The sequence below is a fragment of the Zalophus californianus genome, chromosome 1, assembly GCF_009762305.2.
Source record: "Zalophus californianus isolate mZalCal1 chromosome 1, mZalCal1.pri.v2, whole genome shotgun sequence".
In the NCBI taxonomy this organism is placed as follows: domain Eukaryota; kingdom Metazoa; phylum Chordata; class Mammalia; order Carnivora; family Otariidae; genus Zalophus; species Zalophus californianus.
This window is the reverse complement of record NC_045595.1, coordinates 64,648,131-64,668,873: the sequence shown is the minus strand read 5'-3', so window position 1 is coordinate 64,668,873 and position 20,743 is coordinate 64,648,131. Positions and strand designations below refer to the sequence as shown.

Below are 20,743 nucleotides of genomic sequence, written 5' to 3'. Positions count from 1 at the left end.
AGAACAGTTGACCAATCTTGCTGAGATCTAGTTTCTTTCCCTGTAAAATTAGAAATAAACTACCCCTCACAAGGTTGTTCAAGGATTAAGTAAAAGTAGGTATATAAAAGGCTTTATGTATTGCCTGGTACCCAATACTCTTTGATATATGGCAGTTTTTATTTTTAGCTTTTTTAAAAAAAATCAGATCATTCCTCTTTTTTCATGATATAATCATGCAACCACTGTTGAAGGCCAGAAATCTAGAATTCATTACCAAGCTTCTCTCCTTATTAAACCCAAATTAACCCTTCAAAAATGTTACATAGACCAATATAGTGATCTTCCTGATTTCTACCCTAACCATACCACTCTTTTGTTTGCATCTTCAAGCTGCCTCCTCCCCCAATCCATTTCCTATAAAACAAATTGCAGACTTTTGAAACTAGCATTCAAGTCTATTTTCAACCTAGTCTTGCCTATTCCTTTAGACTATTTTTTTTTGCCTTTTGCCCACCCCTGTACCAACCTAAAGCCAAGAGACTTTGTCCAGCTTAAAATTTTGTAGACATCATTATGAAAACAATGGCTATATTAAAAAATCTCCTTGAGACTACTTGTGCCTGCATCTCTCATCTTCAAGAGGCTTTGAGGTGATACCTTATACTGCCACTCCATTTGATGGAGATTCACTTCCACTAGGTTTCGATTTTCCAGTATGCTTTCCCTACATATAGAACTTCTCCCAACTGTTCATTCAATGTAAGAAACTGAACCAACCTGCACCTAAAGTCACAGGTTTCAAATTTATTTTATTGCTACATTAAGGAGGATTTTGATCTCTCTCTCTCCATCTCTCCCCACTCCCTTTCTCAAGCACATTATCTCTTTTAGTGATTTTGCTTGATATTATCTCACTCTGTTAATGCTAAGATTATCACTGCACTTTAAAAAAATATTTTATTTATTTATCAGAGAGAGAGAGCACAAGCAGGGGGAGCTGCAGGCAGAGGGAGAAGCAGAAGCTGAGCAAGGAGCCCGATGCGGGACTTGATCCCAGGACCCTGAGATCATGACTTGAGCCGAAGGCAGACGCTTAACTGACTGAGCAACCCAGGCATCTCTATCACTGCACTTTGAATGCAGTGGAGGGACGGCATTAAAATAAGCATGTCTTTTTTTCACCTATTATGAACCCAGGCAGAATCCATTAAAAAAAAAAAAAAAAAAAGGCCTGACAGGAATTTACAAAGTAGTTGTTACCAACATTGTGTAATTCTCATGTGCTGTCATTTGCTCCCTGGAGAACAGGCTCTTCCTAAGTGCAGCTAATGCTAGAGCACAGCAAATTAGAACAGCATAAAGCCCACCCAGTACTATTACAAGATGTTACCTTGATTTGTAGACTCTATATAGAGTCCAGATGCTAAGGAGCCAAGGGATATATGAGAGGGGAATCCAGATGATTGGTCATCTTTAGTTGCCTCACAGTGCTTATGACAGCAAGGTTACAGTCCCTTCCACATATGGGCTAAATCTGAGCATTGCTAAATCTGAGAATGCATCTTGTACCACTTACATTGAATGAGATACCTATCCAAAATGCCAATGGCTCTTTCCAAACATTTCACAGCTATATCTATGTCTTTGCATTTCTAGCAAAGAGTTTTTCAACAGAGTAGCTAGTTTTACCTTTCAGATGATGTGAACTTAGACACATTTAAAAAACCAGGTCTGGGATCTCTCAGTCTACCATTTTGGCATCTCAGAGATATTGGCAACATCAAGAAAACATTAGGGTTTTGAAGGGCTTTATTTAAATCCATGCACGTCTTCCTAAGTGTGTTGATTCTGCATATTTTTCTGCCTCCTAGACAAGATGGATTCTGTTGGGTACAGTGCCAAGCTGAGGATAAAGGCCGGGTGGTGTGTCACTTCTAGGACCTCGGCAAGAACATATTTCAGGGGTAATGCTCATCAATCTGTAGCTCCTTTAAATGAAAAATCTCTGGAAGAACAATAGTTGCACACATTGCTGCTGATCATCCTAACCAATGAATACATTCCTTTCTCACATTCTTATTTGAACTATCACCTCATCCTCACAGCCCACAAATTGAGAAAACTGCTTGTTCCCACTGATCAAAATGTAACTATCCATTTACAGCTTCTCTCACCCACCTGGAATTTCTGTAGAGGATTATGTCAGGTGGTGAACAAATATGCTTGCATTATTTTTTCTGAACACAACCCAGAGATCCAGAATCAGTGGAATCGGAAAGCCTCCATCAGAAAAATTTACAAGATGGTGGAGGAGTAGGAGACCTAAATTTCATCTGGCCCCAGGAATTCAGCTAGATAGGGATCAAACCATTCTGAACACCTACGAACTCAACAGACGATTGAAGAAAAGAATAGCAACAACTCTCTGAACAGAAAAGCGACCTCTTTCTGGAAAGTAGGATGTGTGGAGAAGTAAATCTGAGGTGATATTCGGGAAGATAGACCTTTGGGGATGGGACCTCCCTCAGGCGCTACCAGCTAGTGATAGAGCCGCGGAGCACAAAATCGGAACATTTAGAAGTCGGCTCCACTGAGGGACGTCGCTCCAGTGGCTAAGCAGGGGGTGGAACCCTCACGGGACAGTGTGGTCTCAGGACCGTCGGGGTCACAGAAAGACCGGGGGTGCCTGAGTGTGGCAGAGCTCCCAGGTACTGGAGCGGGGAAGCAGCTGCAGAGATGGAGCCAAGGAGTGGGGTTGCAGCTCGGGGTTGCCATAAACTGTGATCCGTGGCACAGTTGGGCCACTGCTGCCCCAGTAGGGACCCAACAAGCAGCAGATCTGGGGAGACGTCCCTTCTTCCCCTGGGAGGGGTGGCATGGGAGCGCACTGCAGGGATCTGCTGAGTTTGGAGACTCAACACCGGGTCATGTGCCAGAGATAGAAACACATGGTCACAGGCCAGGTGAGAGAGGGAGACAGGAGTGATTGACTGCTTTACTCTGGAGGAGCACTGAGGAGAGGGGCCCCGGTTCTTGGCTCCTCCAGAGTGGAGATTAGGAGGCTGCCATTTTCATTCTTGTCCTCCAGAGCTATATGGAAAGCCTGCAGAGAACAAAAGCTCCTGAGAGCAAACCCGAGCAGATAACTTAGCCTGGACCAGACAAGGGTGGGGCAATTCTGGTTCCAGCAGACATTTGAGAACCACAGAAACAGGCCCCCTCCCCAGAAGATCAGAAAGAACAGCCAGCCAAGACCAAGTTTACCGATAAATGAGAACAGCAGAACTCCAGCACTAGGGAAATACTCCACATAGAATTTATGGCTTTTTTCCCATGATTCTTTAGTCTTTCAAAGTTAATTTTTTTAATTTTCTTTTTTCTTTTATTTTTTTTATTTTTCTTTTCCCTTTTTCAGCCACCATCTTATCAATCCCTTTTTTAAAAAATCTTTTTTGTTTTTCATTTTTAGAGTCATATTCTATCCCTTCATAGTAGTTAACCTTATTTTTGGTATATATATATATATATATATATATATATATGTTGTTCCCTCTTTAAAATTTTGGGTTACAGTTTCTTCTAACAGACCACTATATACCCTAAATCTCTAGTGTATGGCTTTGTTCTAGTCTCCTGCCTGATCACATTCTCTCCCTTTTTTAAAAAAAATCCTCTTCTTTCTTTTTTCAAGCAACTTCTTATCTTATCAATTCCTTTTATAAAGTCTTTTATAATTTTCATCTTTACAGTCATATTCCATCCCTTTATCATATTTACCCTTATTTTTGAACATATATAAGCTTTTCTTTCTTTAAAATTTTAGGAGGCACTTTCTTCTAACAGACCAAAATACACCCAAAATCTAGTGTGTGGCACTGATCTCTGCAGCAGCTTGATCATATTTGATCATATTCTGTTTTTTTTTTGCTTTGTTTTGTTTTTGTTTGTTTATTTGTTTCTATCTTTTCCTTTTCCTTTTTTTTCTTTTTTTCCCTTTCTTTTCCCCTGGTTTCAGGTCTCTTCTAATTTCTTTAGTGTATATGTTTCTGGGGTAATTGTTACACTATTAGCATTTTGTTCTCTCATTCATCTATTCTCCTCTGGACAAAATGACAAGACAGAAAAAAATCACCTCACAAAAAAGAACAAGAGGCTGTACTGACTGCCAGGGACCTAATCAATATGGACATTAGTAAGATGTTGGAACTAGAGTCCAGAATGACGATTTTAAAGATACTAGATGGGCTTGAAAAAAGCATGGAAGATATTAAAGAAACCTTTTCTGGAGAAATAAAAGAACTAAAATCTAACCAAGTCGAAATCAAAAAGGCTTTGATGAGGTGCAATAAAAAATGGAGGCTCTAACTGCTAGGATAAATTAGGCAGAAGACAGAATCAGTGATATAGAAGACCAAATAATGGAAAATAAAGAAGCTCTGAAAAAGAGAGATAAACAACTACTGGATCATGAGGGCAGAATTCGAGAGATAAGTGATCCCATAAGATGAAACAATATTAGAATAATTGGGATCCCAGAAGAAGAAGAAAGAGAGAGAGGGGTAGAAGGTACACTGGAGCATATTATAGCAGAAAACTTTCCCAATTTGGGGAAAGAAACAGGCATCAAAATCCAGGAGGCACAGAGAACCCCTCTCAAAATCAATACAAATGGGTCAACACCCTGACAACTAATAGTAAAACTTAGTGGTCTCAGAGACAAAGAGAAAATCCTGAAAGCAGCTCGGGAGAAGAGAACTGTAACCTACAATGGTAGAAAAATTTGATTGGCAACAGACCTATCCACAGAGACCTGGCAGGCCAGAAAGAACTGGCATGATATACTCAGAGACTAAATGAGAAAAATATGCAGCCAAGAATACTATATCCACCTAGGCTGTCATTGAAAATAGAAGGAGAGATAAAAAGCTTCCAGGACAAACAAAAACTAAAGGAATTGCAAACACAAAACCAGCCCTCCAAGAAATATTGAAAGGGGTCCTCTAAGCAAAGAGAGAGCCTAAAAGCAGCATAGACCAGAAAGGAACATAGACAATAAACAGTAACAGTCACCTTACAGGCAATACAATGGCACTAAATTCATGTCTTTCAATAGTTACCCTAAATGTAAATGGGCTAAATGCCCCAATCAAAAGACACAGGCTGTCAGATTGGATTAAAATCAAGACCCATCAATATGCCCTCTGCAAGAGACTCATTTTAGACCCAAAGACACCCCCAGATTGAAAGTGAGGGGGTGGAAAATCATCTACCATGCTAATGGACACTAAAAGAAAGCTAGGGTGGCAATCCTTATATCAGACAAGTTAGATTTTAAAGCAAAGACTGTAATAAGAGATGAGGAAGGAGACTATAACCTATTTAAAGGGTCTATCCAACAAGAAGATCTAACAATTGTAAATATCTATGCCCCTAACATGGGAGCAGCCAATTATACAAGCCAATTAATAACAAAAGCAAAGAAACACATTGGCAACAATACATTAATAGTGGGAGACTATAACATTCCCCACACTGAAATGGACAGATCATCTAAGCAAAAGTTCAACCATGAAATAAAGACTTTAAATGAAACACTGGAACAAATGGACTTCACAGACATATTCAGAACATTCCATCCCAAAGCAAGAGAATACACATTCTTCCTAGCGTCCATGGAACATTCTCCAGAACAGATCACATCCTAGGTCACAAATCAGGTCTCAACTGGTCCAAAAGATTGGGATCATTCCCTGCATATTTTCAGACCACAATGCTTTGAAACTAGAACTCAATCACAACAGGAAAGTCGGAAAGACCTCAAGTACATGGAGTCTAAAGAGCATCCTACTAAAGAATGAATGGGTCAACCAGGAAATTAAAGAATTAAAAAAATTCATGGAAACCAATGAAAATGAAAGCACAACTGTTCAAAATCTTTGGGATGGAAAGTATATGGCAATACAAGCCTTTCTCAAGAAACAAGAAAGGTCTCAAATACACACCTAACACTACACCTAAAGGAGCTGGAGAAGAACAGCAAATAAAGCCTAAACCCAGCAGGAGAAGAGAAATAATAAAGATCAGAGCAGAAATCAATGAAATAGAAACCAAATAACAGTAGAACAGATCAACGAAACTAGGAGCTTGTTCTTTGAACGAAAAACAAGATTAATAAACCCCTGGCCAGACTTATCGAAAAGAAAAGAGAAATGACCCAAATCAACAAAATCATGAATGAAAGAGGAGAGAACACAACCAACACCAAAGACATACAAACAATTATAAGAACATATAAGCAACTTTATGCCAGCAAATTAGATAACCTGGAAGAAATGGATGCATTTCTAGAGATGTATCAACTACCAAAACTGAACTAGGAAGAAATAGAAAACCTGAACAGACCTATAACCACTAAGGAAATTGAAGCAGTTATCAGAATCTCTCAACAAACAAGAGCTCAGGGCCAGATGGCTTCCCAGGGGAATTCTACCAAACATTTAATGAAGAATTAATACCTATTCTTCTGAAACTGTTCCAAAAAATAGAAATGAAAGGAAAACTTCCAAACTTGTTTTATGAGGCCACAATTACCTTGATCCCCAAACCAGAAAAAGACCCTATCAGAAAGGAGAATTAAAGACCAATATCCTTGATGAACATGAATGCAAAAATTCTCACCAAAATACTAGCCAGTAAGATCCAACAGTACATTAAAAGGATTATTCACCACGACCAAGTGGGATTTATCCCTGGGCTGCAAGGTTGGCTCAACATCCATCAATCAATCAATGTGATACAATACATTAATAAAAGAAAGAACAAGAACCATATGATCCTCTCAATAGATGCAGAAAAAGCATTTGACAAAGTACAGCATCGTTTCTTGATCAAAACTCTTCAGAGTATATGGATAGAGGGTACATATCTCAATATCATAAAAGCCATCTATGAAAAAACAACAGTGAATATCATTCTCAATGGGGAAAAACTGAGCGCTTTCCCCCTAAGGTCAGGAACACGGCAGGGATGTCCACTATCACCACTGCTATTCAACATAGTATTAGAAGTCCTAGCAACGACAATCAGACAACAAAAAGAAATCAAAGGCATCCAGATTGGCAAAGAAGAAGTCAAACTCCCACTCTTTGCAGATGAAATGATACTTTACATGGAAAACCCAAAAGACTCCACCCCAAAACTGCTAAAACTCAAACAGAAATTCAGTAAAGTGGCAGGATATAAAAACAATGCACAGAAATCATTGGCATTCCTATACACCAACAACAAGACAGAAGAAAGAGAAATTAAGGAGTCGATCCCATTTACAATGGCACCCAAAACCATAAGATACCTTGGAATAAATTTAACCAAAGAGGCAATGGATCTGTACTCAGAAAACTATAAAATACTCATGAACGAAATTGAGGAAGACACAAAGAAATGGAAAAACGTTCCATGCTCATGGATTGGGAGAACAAATATTGTGAAGATGTCAATGCTACCTAGAGCAATCTACACATTCAATGCAATCCCCATCAAAATACCATCTACTTTTTTCAAAGAAATGGAACAAATTATCCTAAAGTTTGTATGGAACCAGAAAAGACTTTGAGTAGCCAGAGGAATGTTGAAAAACAAAAGTAAAGCTGTTGGCATCACAATTCCAGACTTCAAGCCCTATTACAAAGCTGTCGTCATCAAGACAGTATGGTACTGGCACAAAAACAGACACATAGATCAATGGAACAGAATAGAGAGCCCAGAAATGGATCCTCAACTCTATGGTCAACTAATCTTCGACAAAGCAGGAAAGAATGTCCAGTGGAAAAAAGACAGTCTCTTCAACAAATGGTGTTGGGAAAATTGGACAGCCACATGCAGAAGAATGAAACTGGACCATTTTCTTACACCACACCTAAAAATAGACTCAAAATAGTTGGAAGTCCTAAATGTGAGACAGGAGTCCATTCAAATCCTAAAGGAGAACATAGACAGCAACCTCTTCGACCTCAGCCTCAGCTACTTCTTCCTACAAACATTGTCAAAGGCAAGGGAAGCAAGGGCAAAAATGAACTCTTGGGACCTCATCAAGATAAAAAGCTTTTGCACAGCAAAAGAAACAGTCAACAAAACCAAAAGACAACCGACAGAATGCGAGAAGATATTTGCAAATGACTTATCAGATAAAGGGCTAGTATCCAAAATCTCTAAAGAACTTCTTAAACTCAACACCCAAAGAACACATGATCCAATCAAGAAATGGGCAGAAGACATGAACAGACATTTTTTCCAAAGAAGACATCCAAAGGGCCAAACAGACACATGAAAAGGTGCTCAATATCACTCGGCATCTGGGAAATCCAAATCAAAACCTCAGTGAGATATCATGTCACATCAATCAGAATGGCTAAAATTAACAAGTCAGGAAACGACAGATGTTGGCGGGGATGCAGAGAAAGGGGAACCCTCCTACACTGTTGGTGGGAATGCAAGCTGGTGCATCCACCTGGAAAACAGTATGGAAGTTCTTCAAACAGTTGAAAATAAAGCTACCCTATGATCCAGGAATTGCACTACTGGGTATTTACCCCAAAGGTACAAATGTAGGGATCTGAAGGGGTACGTGCACCCCGATGTTTATAGTAGCAATGTCCACAATAGCCAAACTGTGGAAAGAGCCAAGATGTCCATCGACAGATGAATGGATAAAGAAGAGGTGGTATGTATATACAATTGAATATTATGCAGCCATCCAAAGGAATGAAACCTCGCCATTTGCAGTCACGTGGATGGAACTGGAGGGTATTATGCTGAGCAAAATAAGTCAATAAGAGAAAGACATGTATCATATGACCTCACTGATATGAGGAATTCTTAATAGCAGGAAACAAACTGAGTGTTGCTGGAGTGGTGGGGGGTGGGAGGGATGGGGTGGCTGGGTGATAGACATTGGGGAGGGTATGTGCTATGGTGAGCGCTGTGAATTGTATAAGACTTTTGAATCACAGATCTGTACCTCTGAAACAAATAATACAGTATATGTTAAAAAAAAAAAGAAGAAGATAGCAGGAGGGAAAGAATGAAGGGGTGGGGAATTGGACGGGGAGATGAACCATGAGAAACGATGGACTCTGAAAAACAAACCAAGGGTTCTAGAGGGGAGGGGGTTGGGGGGATGGCTTAGTCTGGTGATGGGTATTAAAGAGGGCATGTTCTGCATGGAGCACTGGGTGTTATACACAAGGAATTAATCATGGAACACTACATCAAAAAAATTAATGATGTAATGAATGTATGGTGATTGACATAACAATAAAAAATTAAACAAAATGTGTATGCTGTTCCTAATACATTAGAAATAAAATGTTACTTACCATCCTGACTATTTTCCAAAGGAAGCGAGTGTTCCAATCACACAGTCAGATTTTTTTTTTCTGTTGAGTACATCAATTAGTATGCTTATGTAAGTGTTTTGTGGTCAGAGGGAAAGATAAATTCCTCAGTTAATTAAGAAGAGAAGAATTTTAAGGAAGCAGGAATGAGGGGATGTAAGAAGTTAGAGTGTGAAGGGCAGAGATGGGAAAGAGTGGAGAAAGAATCATTCAGAAATTAGGAGGGTATAAGTGGATTTCTTGAGGAAATTGGTGAAAGCCCTGGCTTTAAAGTTGTGTAAAGTTTTGGTATCTTGACTTATAAGGCAGACTGTGTATGTATAGTTTTTCATATGTATGTATACAGGACTTAAGAGCCCAGAGGGAGAGGGGTTAAGATAACAGATGATAGCATGTCCAACAATCTTCAAGAGGCTTTGGACACTCTCAGATGGTAGAATTGGGTCTTGCTGAAGCTTAAGCATTGGGAGACCCAAGTTCACATCTGAATATACTTCAGTAAAGCAATCCTATTTATGAGAAAACATCTTCCAGTATTTTCGTAAAATTTATGCATATAGAAAGTTTGGAATTAGAGAATACTACTTCAAACCAAATTTAGACACTGATCTACTAAATATACTAAAACTATAAATTATGAGTTTTTAACATTTAGATCAATACCTGTTGGGTCTCTCTTTTGAGCCCTGTTGAATTCTCCTACCTTCGTGGTCCTACTGAAAAACCAAGGTTGAAAAAGTTGCATTGTTTGGGAGGAACAATGAACTCAGAGACAATCAGGTCAGGTTTTCAAGACAGCACTAATACTTATGGAATTCATTTATTCATACCACATGCTTTTTAATTAACTTTCATGTTAAGCCATCAAGTATTAGGTGCTGAGGATTCAGATATATAAATAAAACATTATCTTTGCATTGTCTATGTTCTAAGGCCTTGAGTGGGTGGGGAGGATTGAAAGGAAGAAAGAAATAACAAATAGTAAACTTGAGTGCTATACTAAAATATCTAGAATGTACGGGGTACTACTTAGGATTTCAAGCCTAGAAGTAATCAGAATTTAAGTTTAGGATGATCAATTTCAACAAGTTCCAGGATGGGAATCTGGATAGCAGCAATATTTGAGGTAATATATGATGACAGCCTAAAGCAAAGCAGTGGCAGTAAGACAGAAGGGAGAGCTCCATGGAAGCAGCAGCACTTTGGCACTGTCAGAATGTGTGTGTGAGAGATGGGAGGAGTCATTTTCTGACTTGAGCGACTAGATAGATTGCACAGTCACTCATGGGAATATGGAATACAAAGCTGGAATCAGCTCAAGAAAAAAGATACTGAATTGTATTCTGGGCAGTGTCCTTCAAATTGTCTATAGGTCATACAGGTAAAGGTTTTCAGCAGGCAGGTGGATGTCTAGGCTGGAGGTCAGGAGAGAATCAGAACTGAAGCTCTAAGACTGTGAGTTGTCAACATGTAGTTGATACTTGTCATAAAAATGTCCTCAGGTGGTTCAGGCAAAAAAGATCTGCTGAGAGGAGCAGTTTCCCTAAGAAACATCAGCATTTAAAGATTCAACCAGTGTCCATGTCCATCCTTGAACCTTATCTCCCATCCCTGGCATCAGGAGCCTTAGAAACATAGTACACTGGGAGTTTGCAGGGTAAACTGACTCTCTCCACATCCTTGCCCACTTCTATACATACTTTTAGCCTTGTCTTTATCATCCTAGCGAAACCCTCCATTACTTTTATTTTTCAACATCTTGTTGAAATTTTTCACCCACTGATGTTCCCATTCAGATTATTTTTAGATGTACATGCTATACCTTTTTAATTCATTTATGTAATAAGGACTCAGTTTTTAAGTTTTTCCTGACAGCTTGTAAGCCTCAATCTTCCCTCTTTCTCTTCTGCCCCAATCTGGACAAGCTGGTGAGAAAGCCTGAGTGCTCCCTTCTTTGCCACTGGGATGAAGTTCAAATCATGTGCAGAAACCTTGACTCAGCCCCATCCCTAGACCACAATAAAAACTCAAGTGCTGTCTCCTTTTCCTGACCTCTCAAGCCATTTTCAGATCACTCGGGAGCCACCTTGATCTCCTCAGAATGTCTCATTATGTGAGTAAAAAAAAATGTTTTCATCTCCTCTTGGTGTGTGTGTGTGTGATATCATCAGTGTCCACATCTGAACCAAACTTTGGGTGAGTTTCCATCTTTTCTTGCATAGTGGATATAATATTTCACTGTTACTTTAGTTGGATCTTGGTATGGAGAGGAGAGAAATACAAATGCCTAATCCACCATTTTCAGTGGAGGCCTTTTTTTTTTTTTTTTTTTTTTTGGTGATTGGTATTCACCCTTGAGTGTAAATTTGCAATTTTTTTTTCATTTTTTTCATTTTATTATGTTATGTTAATCACCATACCTTACATCATTAGTTTTTGATATAGTGTTCCATGATTCATTCTTTGCATATAATACCCAGTGCTCCATTCGGTACATGCCCTCTTTAATACCCATCACCAGGCTAAACCATCCCCCCAAACCCCTTCCCCTCTAGAAATCTCAGTTTGTTTCTCAGAGTCCATAGTCTCTCATGGTTCATCTCCCCCTCCGATTTCTGCCCCTTCATTTTTCCCTTCCTGCTATCTTCTTCTTCTACTTCTTCTTTTTTTTTAACATATAATGTATTATTTGTTTCAGAGATCTGAGATTCAAAAGTCTTACACAATTCACAGTGCTCACCATAGCACATACCCTCCCCAATGTCTATCACCCAGCCACCCCATCCCTTCCACCCCCCCACCACTCCAACAACCCTCAGTTTGTTTCCTGAGATTAAGAATTCCTCATATCAGTGAGGTCATATGATACATGTCTTTCTCTTATTGACTTATTTTGCTCAGCATAATACCCTCCAGTTCCATCCATGTCGTTGCAAATGGCAAGATTTCATTCATTTTGATGGTTGCATAATATTCCATTGTAGATATATACCACATCTTCTTTATCCATTCATCTGTCGATGGACATCTTGGCTCTTTCCACAGTTTGGCTATTGTGGACATTGCTGCTATAAACATCAGGGTGCACGTACCCCTTCAGATCCCTACATTTGTACCTTTGGGGTAAATACCCAGTAGTGCAATTGCTGGATCGTAGGGTAGCTCTATTTTCAACTGTTTGAGAAACCTCTATACTGTTTTCCAGAGTGGCTGCACCAGCTTGCATTCCCACCAACACTATAGGAGGATTCCCCTTTCTCTGCATCCCCGCCAACATCTTTCGTTTCCTGACTTGTTTATTTTAGCCATTCTGACTGGTGTGAAGTGGTATGTCATTGAGGGTTTGATTTGGATTTCCCTGATCCTGAGCGATATTGAACACTTTTTCATGGTTCTGTTGGCCGTTTGGATGTCTTCTTTGGAAAAATGTCTGTTCATGTCTTCTGCCCATTTCTTGATTGGATCATTCTTTGGGTGTTGAGTTTGATAAGTTCTTTATAGATTTTGGATACTAGCCCTTAATTGCACCTCATTAATAGCCTTTTTGATTTAGACTTGGTTAGATTTTAGTTCTTTTATTTCTCCAGAAAGGGTTTCTCTAATAACTTCCATGTTTTTCCAGCCCAGCTAGTATCTTTAAAATCATCATTTTGAACTCTAGTTCCAACATTAGTACAATGTTGGATATTAGTACAATATCTGTATTAAGTAGGTCCCTGGCAGTTGGTACTGCCTTTTGTTTTTTTTTTTTTTGTAGGGGTGTTTTTTTCTATCCTGTCATTTTGTCCAGAGGAGAATAGATGAATGAGAGAACAAAATTCTAACAGGGTAACAACGTCCACAGAAAATGTATTTTAAACAAATCAGAAAAGACCTGAAACTGGGGTAAAAGAAAGGGAAAGAAAGAAAAAAGAAAAAGAAAAAGATAAAAACAAACAAAAACAGAACAAAACAAAAAAACAGAATATGATCAAATATGATCTGGCTGGTGCATAGATCAGTGCCACACACTAGATTTCGGGTGTATTTTGGTCTGTTAGAAGAAAGTGCCTCCCAAAATTTTAAAGAAAAAAAACTTATATATGTACAAAAATAAGGGTTAATACGATGTAGGGATGGAATATGACTGTAAAGATGAAAATTATAAAAGACTTTATAAAAGGAATTGATAAGAAGTTGGTTGAAAAATGAAAGAAGAGGACTTAAAAAAAAAGAAAAAAAAGGGAGAGAATGTAATCAGGCAGGAAGACTAGAACAAAGCCATACACTAGAGATTTAGGGTATACTTTAATCTGTTAGAAGAAACTGTATCTCAAAATTTTAAAGAGAGAACAACTTATATATATGTGCCAAAAATAAGGGTAACTACTATGAAGGGATAGAATATGACTCTAAAAATGAAAAATAAAAATGTTTTTTAAAAAAGGATTGATAAGATGTTGGCTGAAAAAGGGAAAAAGAAAAATTAAAAAAAATAAAAGACAGGAAAAAAAATTAACTTTAAAAAGACTAAAGAATCATGGGAAAAAAGCCATAAATTCTATGTGGAGTATTCCCCTAGCGCTGGAGTTCTGCCGTTCTCATTGATTGGTAAACTTGGTCTTGGCTGGCTGTTCTTGCTGATCTTCTGGGGGAGGGACCTGCTGCCATGGTTCCCAAATGTCTTTGCTGGAGGCGGAATTGCCCTGCCCTTGCTGGGTCCAGGCTAAGTAATCTGCTCAGGTTTGCTCTCGTAGCTTTTGTTCCCTGCTAGCTTTCGGTACAGATTTGGAGGAGGAGAGTGAAAATGGCGGCCTCCTAATCTCTGCCTCAGAGGAGCCGAGAACTCAGGGCCCCGCTCCTCAGTGCGCCCCCAGAGAAAAGCAGCCAGTCACTCCCGTCTCCCCAGTCTCCGGCCACACTCCATGCTCACCCGGCCTGTGACCGAGCGTTTCTATCTCTGGCACCCAACCCGGTGTTGAGTCTCCAAACCCAGCAGATCCTTGCTGTGCACCCCCACGCTGATCCTCCCAGGAGAGGAAGGGGTCTCCACGGATCTGCCGCTTGTTGGGTCCCTGCTGGAGGAGCAGTGGCCTGACTGTGCCGTGGATCACGGTTTATGGCAACCCCGAGCTGAGAGCCCACACCTCGGCTCCGTCTCTGCAGCCAGCTTCCCTGCTCCAATACCTGGGAGCTCTGCCGCACTCAGGCACCCCTGGTCTTTTTGTGACCCGGAGGGTCCTGAGACCACACTGTCCCACGAGGGCTCCACCCCCCCGCCCCCCCCCCCCCCAGCGTAGCCACTGGAGCGACGTCCCTCAGCGGAGCCGACTTCTAAAAGTTCCAATTTTGGGCTCTGATGTTCTATCACTTGCTGCTAGTGGCTAGTGGAGGCCCCCTCCCCCACCGTCTATCCTCCTGAATATCACCTCAGATTCACTTCTCCGCACATCCTACCTTCCAGAAAGTGGTCGCTTTTCTGTTCAGAGAGTTGTTGCTATTCTTTTCTTTGATCTCCTGTTGAGTTTGTAGGTGTTCAGAATGGTTTGATCCCTATTCAGCTGAATTCCTGAGACCAGACGAAATCCAGGTCTCCTACTCCTCCGCCATCTTGCTCCGCCCCTCCCAGAACAGCATATACTTTTAAAAAAAGAAACTTTATTTCTCCTACAAACTTCTTTGGGATATTTTTAGAAAAAGTCCATCATTAAAAATTACCTTATTAAAAACTATATAAACTAGTGTTGGTTCTGAGTATGTGGTCTTCCAGGAGAAAAACGTCCTATGTGATATTCTCCTGTCCCAACCTCAATCTGTTCCTGACTCATACATCTTCCTGCATACTGAGTCTTTCCACTGGGATGACCTATAGACTTGTCAAATTCAACAGGTTAGTAACCACACCCACTATCTTGGCCTCAAACCCACTGCTGTGTTTCATATTTCAGTCATCAAGGTGGGAGATTTGAGCCCTCTCCTCCTCCTTTTAAGCAGTATTTATCAAATTTATACTTTGTGCCAGGCAAGATGCCATGTTCCAGCAATAGAGCTGTGAACATGACTGAGTTGTACCATTTCTCTGCCATACTGAGTTTACCTCCCAGATTTCCCACATCCATTTCTCCCTCTCCATTTAGTTTATGTCCTTGCCAATCCTCATCTGGACTTCTGAAATTTTCTCTAATCTTACCTCTCTTCCTCTCCCCACATTTTCACACCACATTTTTCCACGTGCAGAGCTGACCATGTTGCTTTGCTGCCTGAAAACACATAGTCAATAATATTGCATGTCACATGATTATATACAATAACTTTGTATGGTGACCATTGATAACAAGACCTATTATTATCATTTTCTAATTTATAAGAATATTGAATCACTACATTGTATACCTGAAACTAATATAATATTATATGCCAATTATATTCAATTAAAAGAAGGAGAAAAACTGTACATGAATCCTGTGGTCATCAAAAATAGCAGACCCCTCTTGGTTGGCAAGGCCTTTCAGGATATGGTTCCTGCTCACCCCACTAGTTTTATCTTTCTTTCTAGCTATTAACCTTTAAAATTCCAAAAATCTACACAGGATCCATGATGTGCATTTATAATGTTTGTGTCATATGTAGAATAGCATTCTGCCTATTTTCCATTGATAAAGGTCTTACTCATCATTCAATGCCTCATGTTACTTCGCCTGAGAAGTCTTCCCTTCTGAAGGAGTCTTCTGCTCATTCCATTGCTCTTTGGATTGACCACTGTTTTATTAGTGACCAAATAACCCAACATTGCAATTGATGATTCATTTCCCCATATACTGTAAGGTCCTCTACTGAAAGACAGCATCTAATTGATAGTTTTACTCTTATAGATTTGCCTGAAAGCAAAATAAATGCTGTAACTGCTATAAATTTTATCCCCAAAACTCAGGTGTGAAAAATGTGACATTCCTTCATCTTATTAAATCAAGTAAGCAGGTCTAAGATCCCTATTTGACTCAGCTGGTGGCAAGTTCAATCGCAGTCATGAGTTGTGGCAGCTCTTAGAAATATTCGAACTTCATGGACTCTTTGTATTCCAGAATGCCTGACAAAGGACCTTCTAATTTCATTCCATGCTTGATACCACTGATAAGCTCAAAATCCTAGTCTTTATAGATTCATTCAGGAAGGAAGTTCAGGTTTTTTGATTCAATGTCAGCCATTGGAAATTTTTACTCCAGATTCCAGGGCCATAGCCATTTCTTTCATTCGACTTCTGTTCTCCAAACTTTGGGTTTTCTCACCCTCTGGTTGGATGTGTCTATTCACAGAAAAAGCATTAAATTTATTCCTCTCCCGATCTAAGAGAAGTCGTCAAGAATATTTGCCTGCTATGGTTGGCCCTCTTTTGCTCCCCACCTGAAGATTTCATTTCTTTCCCCTACCAAACAAAAGCCTTCAAATTTTTATTTTATTTGGGGGTCTGAAAATGACTTCTTTGATTTCCACAATATTGTTTTAAGGAGTGAAAATCTCTTCTCCAAAATTTGGAAGAATTTGAGGGGGGGTTGATTTCTTCCTATTATGCTCATCCTACTATAACAATGAAAATAAAGCATAAATACCCTAATAGACTATCCTTTTGTTTATGGAATAAATGGTGAGCTCTAGTTATGATCCATAAAGTGAAATCTCATATAAATTAACCAAATGTTTACTAATATTATCCTTACATTGTTTACAGATTTGTATTATCTGAGATATGACAAGTGTCTTTCAAGTCTTTGGAGAAAGTACCCTAAGGCTGACCGGCTTAGGTCAGTGACCATTAGGGGGCAGCCAAGAACTTAATCCTTTTGTTACATTGTAATCATGGAACATTTTCAAATAGATCTTTCTTGGGCCTTACACTAGACAGATATTCCTCAAAAACAAAAACAAAAACAAAAACAAAACAAAACAACTATGTACTATCACAATGTAAAGTACTCTTTCGTATCATCAGTCTTGTATCTTATGCCCCCTACATCTCTCTCACTCAGGTAGCCACACACACACACACCCCTCACAACCACAACCATACACCACAACTACCACGAAGGGCTGTTTTTATTTCCAAAATTACATCCCCACCACAGTGTTTTCCCCCTTTCATTAAATAACTGAATTAAAAAAAAGAGAGAGAGAGAGATAGGAATTTGACAGCATCTGGAAAAGAGTAAAAGGTGACAATTTATGAAACACATCTGTACTGAACAAAGATCAAACTGGCAAATGTTTTGTAATGTATTCAGATGAGCCTAATTCTAGCTCCTATGCAATGCTCACATTTGAACAAAGAAAATGGGAATGTGGTTGGATTACATTTCCAGTGTTTTACTCTGTGCCCCTATAAAGGCAAAGGAAAATATTTCTTTCAAAGATATTTTCCTGTCATGTTGATGTAATCGTAACTGGTTTTATCACACAGTTAAACTATATATGTGTGTGTGTGTATTTATGTGCATATGTATATATTCATCCTAATCCTTTCCTTTGTATATTATTTATTTTCCTTTTCTATCCTTGAATCTGTTCCTCTCTTTCTCCATACACAACAGTACACACACATGCAAGCACACAGATGTAAATGAATATACATACATCTGTGACAAGCTGATTAGAGTGAGGTTGACATAGAATTCTTTGCTTTCCAAATTCTGCTAAACTAATGCCCAGCTAGAATACTGTTACCCTCATTTTCCGAAGAGAGAATGAAGCTCAAAAAGAGGTACCCGTGGTGACTTAAGAGGTGTTGAGATCATAGCACCCACTGCCTTCCATTATATGCTATGGAGGGAAGAATTGCAAATAATAAGAATTCTTCACTGTCAAAATAGAGAACAAGATATTACTATAATAAATCTCAGACAAATTAGGGCAAAATGGTAGCTTCTCTTTATCAAGAGGTTGGTGAAGGTCATCATTAGTTGGCCTTATAAAAAGTATTGAATCTAGAATACCATGTTTTTGTTTTTGTTTGTTTTTTCTAGCCTGTAACTCATTGTCTGTCTTTTGCTCACCCTCAGAAGCAATGATCCCAATGGGAAAGTTCTTTCCTCTTTGATCTGTCTTGACAAATCAATTTGGGATTTCTAAAACAGAGAAGAGGATCTATATGAGAGAAGAGTCAAGTCTTAAAGCTATGTTTGATTTTTATTGCCAAGACTACAACATTTGAAACTATTCTTCCTGTTTTTTTCAAGCTCTTACGTAGACTTAAATATCTTCTTTGGTCAATCTTATTTCAGTTACAATCAAACACCAGTGTTAGATGAAGGAGGAGGAAGAAGGAGAAGAAGGGGGAAGGAGGAGGGAGAGGATCAAACGGAAGCCATTTACTCTTGAAGAATTTGTTTCTAATAAGATGCCCAGGCTGATTTTTCTGCTAGAATACACCATGCTGGGACTTGTTATTCTTTTTAGCAAAACAAAATGGAGTAGGAAGGTATAGTAATACTACAAGAATGTGAATAGAATGTAAATCCCACTGCTTTTGTCTGTAGGATCTCACATGAAAAATGTGTGAGAAGTGAATGAAGAACCCTCAATGTTTGTAACTTAGGAAATTGTTACTGTTTGGGTTCTAAAACCATCCAAGATGGACAAATTTACTATAGTTAAGAAGAAATAAAATGCAAAGATAAGCAATAAAGAGCTTGTTGATCTGATTCTCAGTTTCTAAGATTGCAAAGTTGTTCTATTCAGGTTTCCTCAGAATATTGAATGGTAGCTAATTTACCAAAAGAGTAAAACAAAAAAGCCTAATTTAATTTTATCATCTATTCATAAGAGAACAGTCCACAAATTTGAAAGAAAAAAATGTGTGTGTGTGTGTTTTCATCACTTACTAGCTAAACTCTAATTGATTTTAAAAGTGTCAAGGTCTATTATTCTTCATTATAATCTCTACTTCCAAAAACTTGTTTTAGACTACAGAGAAGAAAGACAATGAGGGCAAGTCCTAGAAAACCCCTCATATCAGAAGACCAAGCCAGGGAGAACATATTCCTTCATTGCTTCTCAAAATGAAAAAAAAAAAAAAAAAAAGTCTAATGTTGTTGGGACAACATTTTCACTCCACCTGCAGAGCTGGGGGCATGAAAAAAATTCTGAAGTAGGCTCTTGCTATATAAAACTAACCTTTCCAGTCAGGTTAATGTTTTAGAAATTTAAAGTTAACAGTCCTGAGGAGAAAGGAAGCAACGAGCAAGGAGGGATTGACAAGAGTCTATGAATGGTGAGTCAGAGGCCTCGCTGTTGTCCTCTGTCAGTTACAAAGATCTTTATGAAGATTATGTTTGCACTTTGGCTTTATGGAAAACCACTGAAGCCTTTTTTCTTTCCACTTGGGAAATGAGGTTTTCCCGGTTTTCATATATTGCCAAGGCTGAAAGATGGGCCCCTGGCTCCAAATCCTAGAAGGGATAATAATGTTCACTCCAAAAGAACCTTTATTATCTTGCTTTTCAGGTTCAGCTTGATTCTGGTGTGAAATTCATGAGGAGTCAGTCCCTACCTGATTCCACGGGAGGTGTCCCTGAAATCTCACCACATTCATAAGTATTTCACAGCCAATGAGCTTGAAAGTTCCCCTCAAATGAGTCAGTCCCAGCGTGCGAAGTGGAGGGAACAGTTCTCCCCAGAATTCAACTTCTCTTTGGTCTGCTTTTGGCTTCTGATTCTAATCTCAGAGAATGAGAATTACAGATTGAAGACATAGAAAGATTCTCAGTTAAACATGTTAATGTACACAAATAATTTACCTTACTCCACTTAAACTCCACTACAATGGAAGTAAAAGAAGGAAAGCATACAATATGAGATTCAGTGAGGAGACAACAGTCCATGTAAAAGCTTACCTCCATTACTTTTGGGAACTGGAAAGAATATGGACAAGTGATACCTGACTCCGTATACCTGATAGGGCTGAAAGTGTGTAATGGGGAAGTCTTCAGGAAGCAAATTGATTCATGCCACAGGACCCCAGAAAGAGAGTGAAACTAGAGGTGGGACCCGAGGTGGGTGTGTTGGGTGGAGGGGCAGGAAGAAGGATGCGCAGTTTGTTCAAGGAGCAGTTAGACCCATTACATCATTCTCCAAATCCTTATGCCCAGTAACAGTATTCCTTAACCCCAGCACATATTAGGTTTACTTTCTGGGCAGCTGCAATTATGGATTGTGTGGTCATTAAGCATAGTTAGTAAATGATTCAAGTTCCCATCTGAAAATAAGTGAATGATGAAGACCTCTGGTCTCCTAGGCCACCAGGCTTACTTACCTCAGACAGGAGGTTAAGTTAAAGGATTCCCTAGAGAAAGACACTAGGGGTATCTTAATAAAAAATCCATTTTACTCCTTATCACTCT

General features: G+C 39.2%; 1 long non-coding RNA gene across 1 annotated transcript; it reads right to left on the bottom strand.

Annotated features, from left to right (window-relative positions):
* Positions 1 to 1,784: 1,784 nt before the first annotated feature.
* LOC113916264 lies at positions 1,785 to 16,151 on the bottom strand. The gene is made up of 3 exons (XR_003517896.2): positions 16,023 to 16,151; positions 15,544 to 15,613; positions 1,785 to 1,987 (listed from the first exon to the last, which is right to left on the bottom strand). It is a non-coding gene; the product is annotated as an uncharacterized LOC113916264 (long non-coding RNA).
* Between the last annotated feature and the right edge of the window lie 4,592 nt (positions 16,152 to 20,743).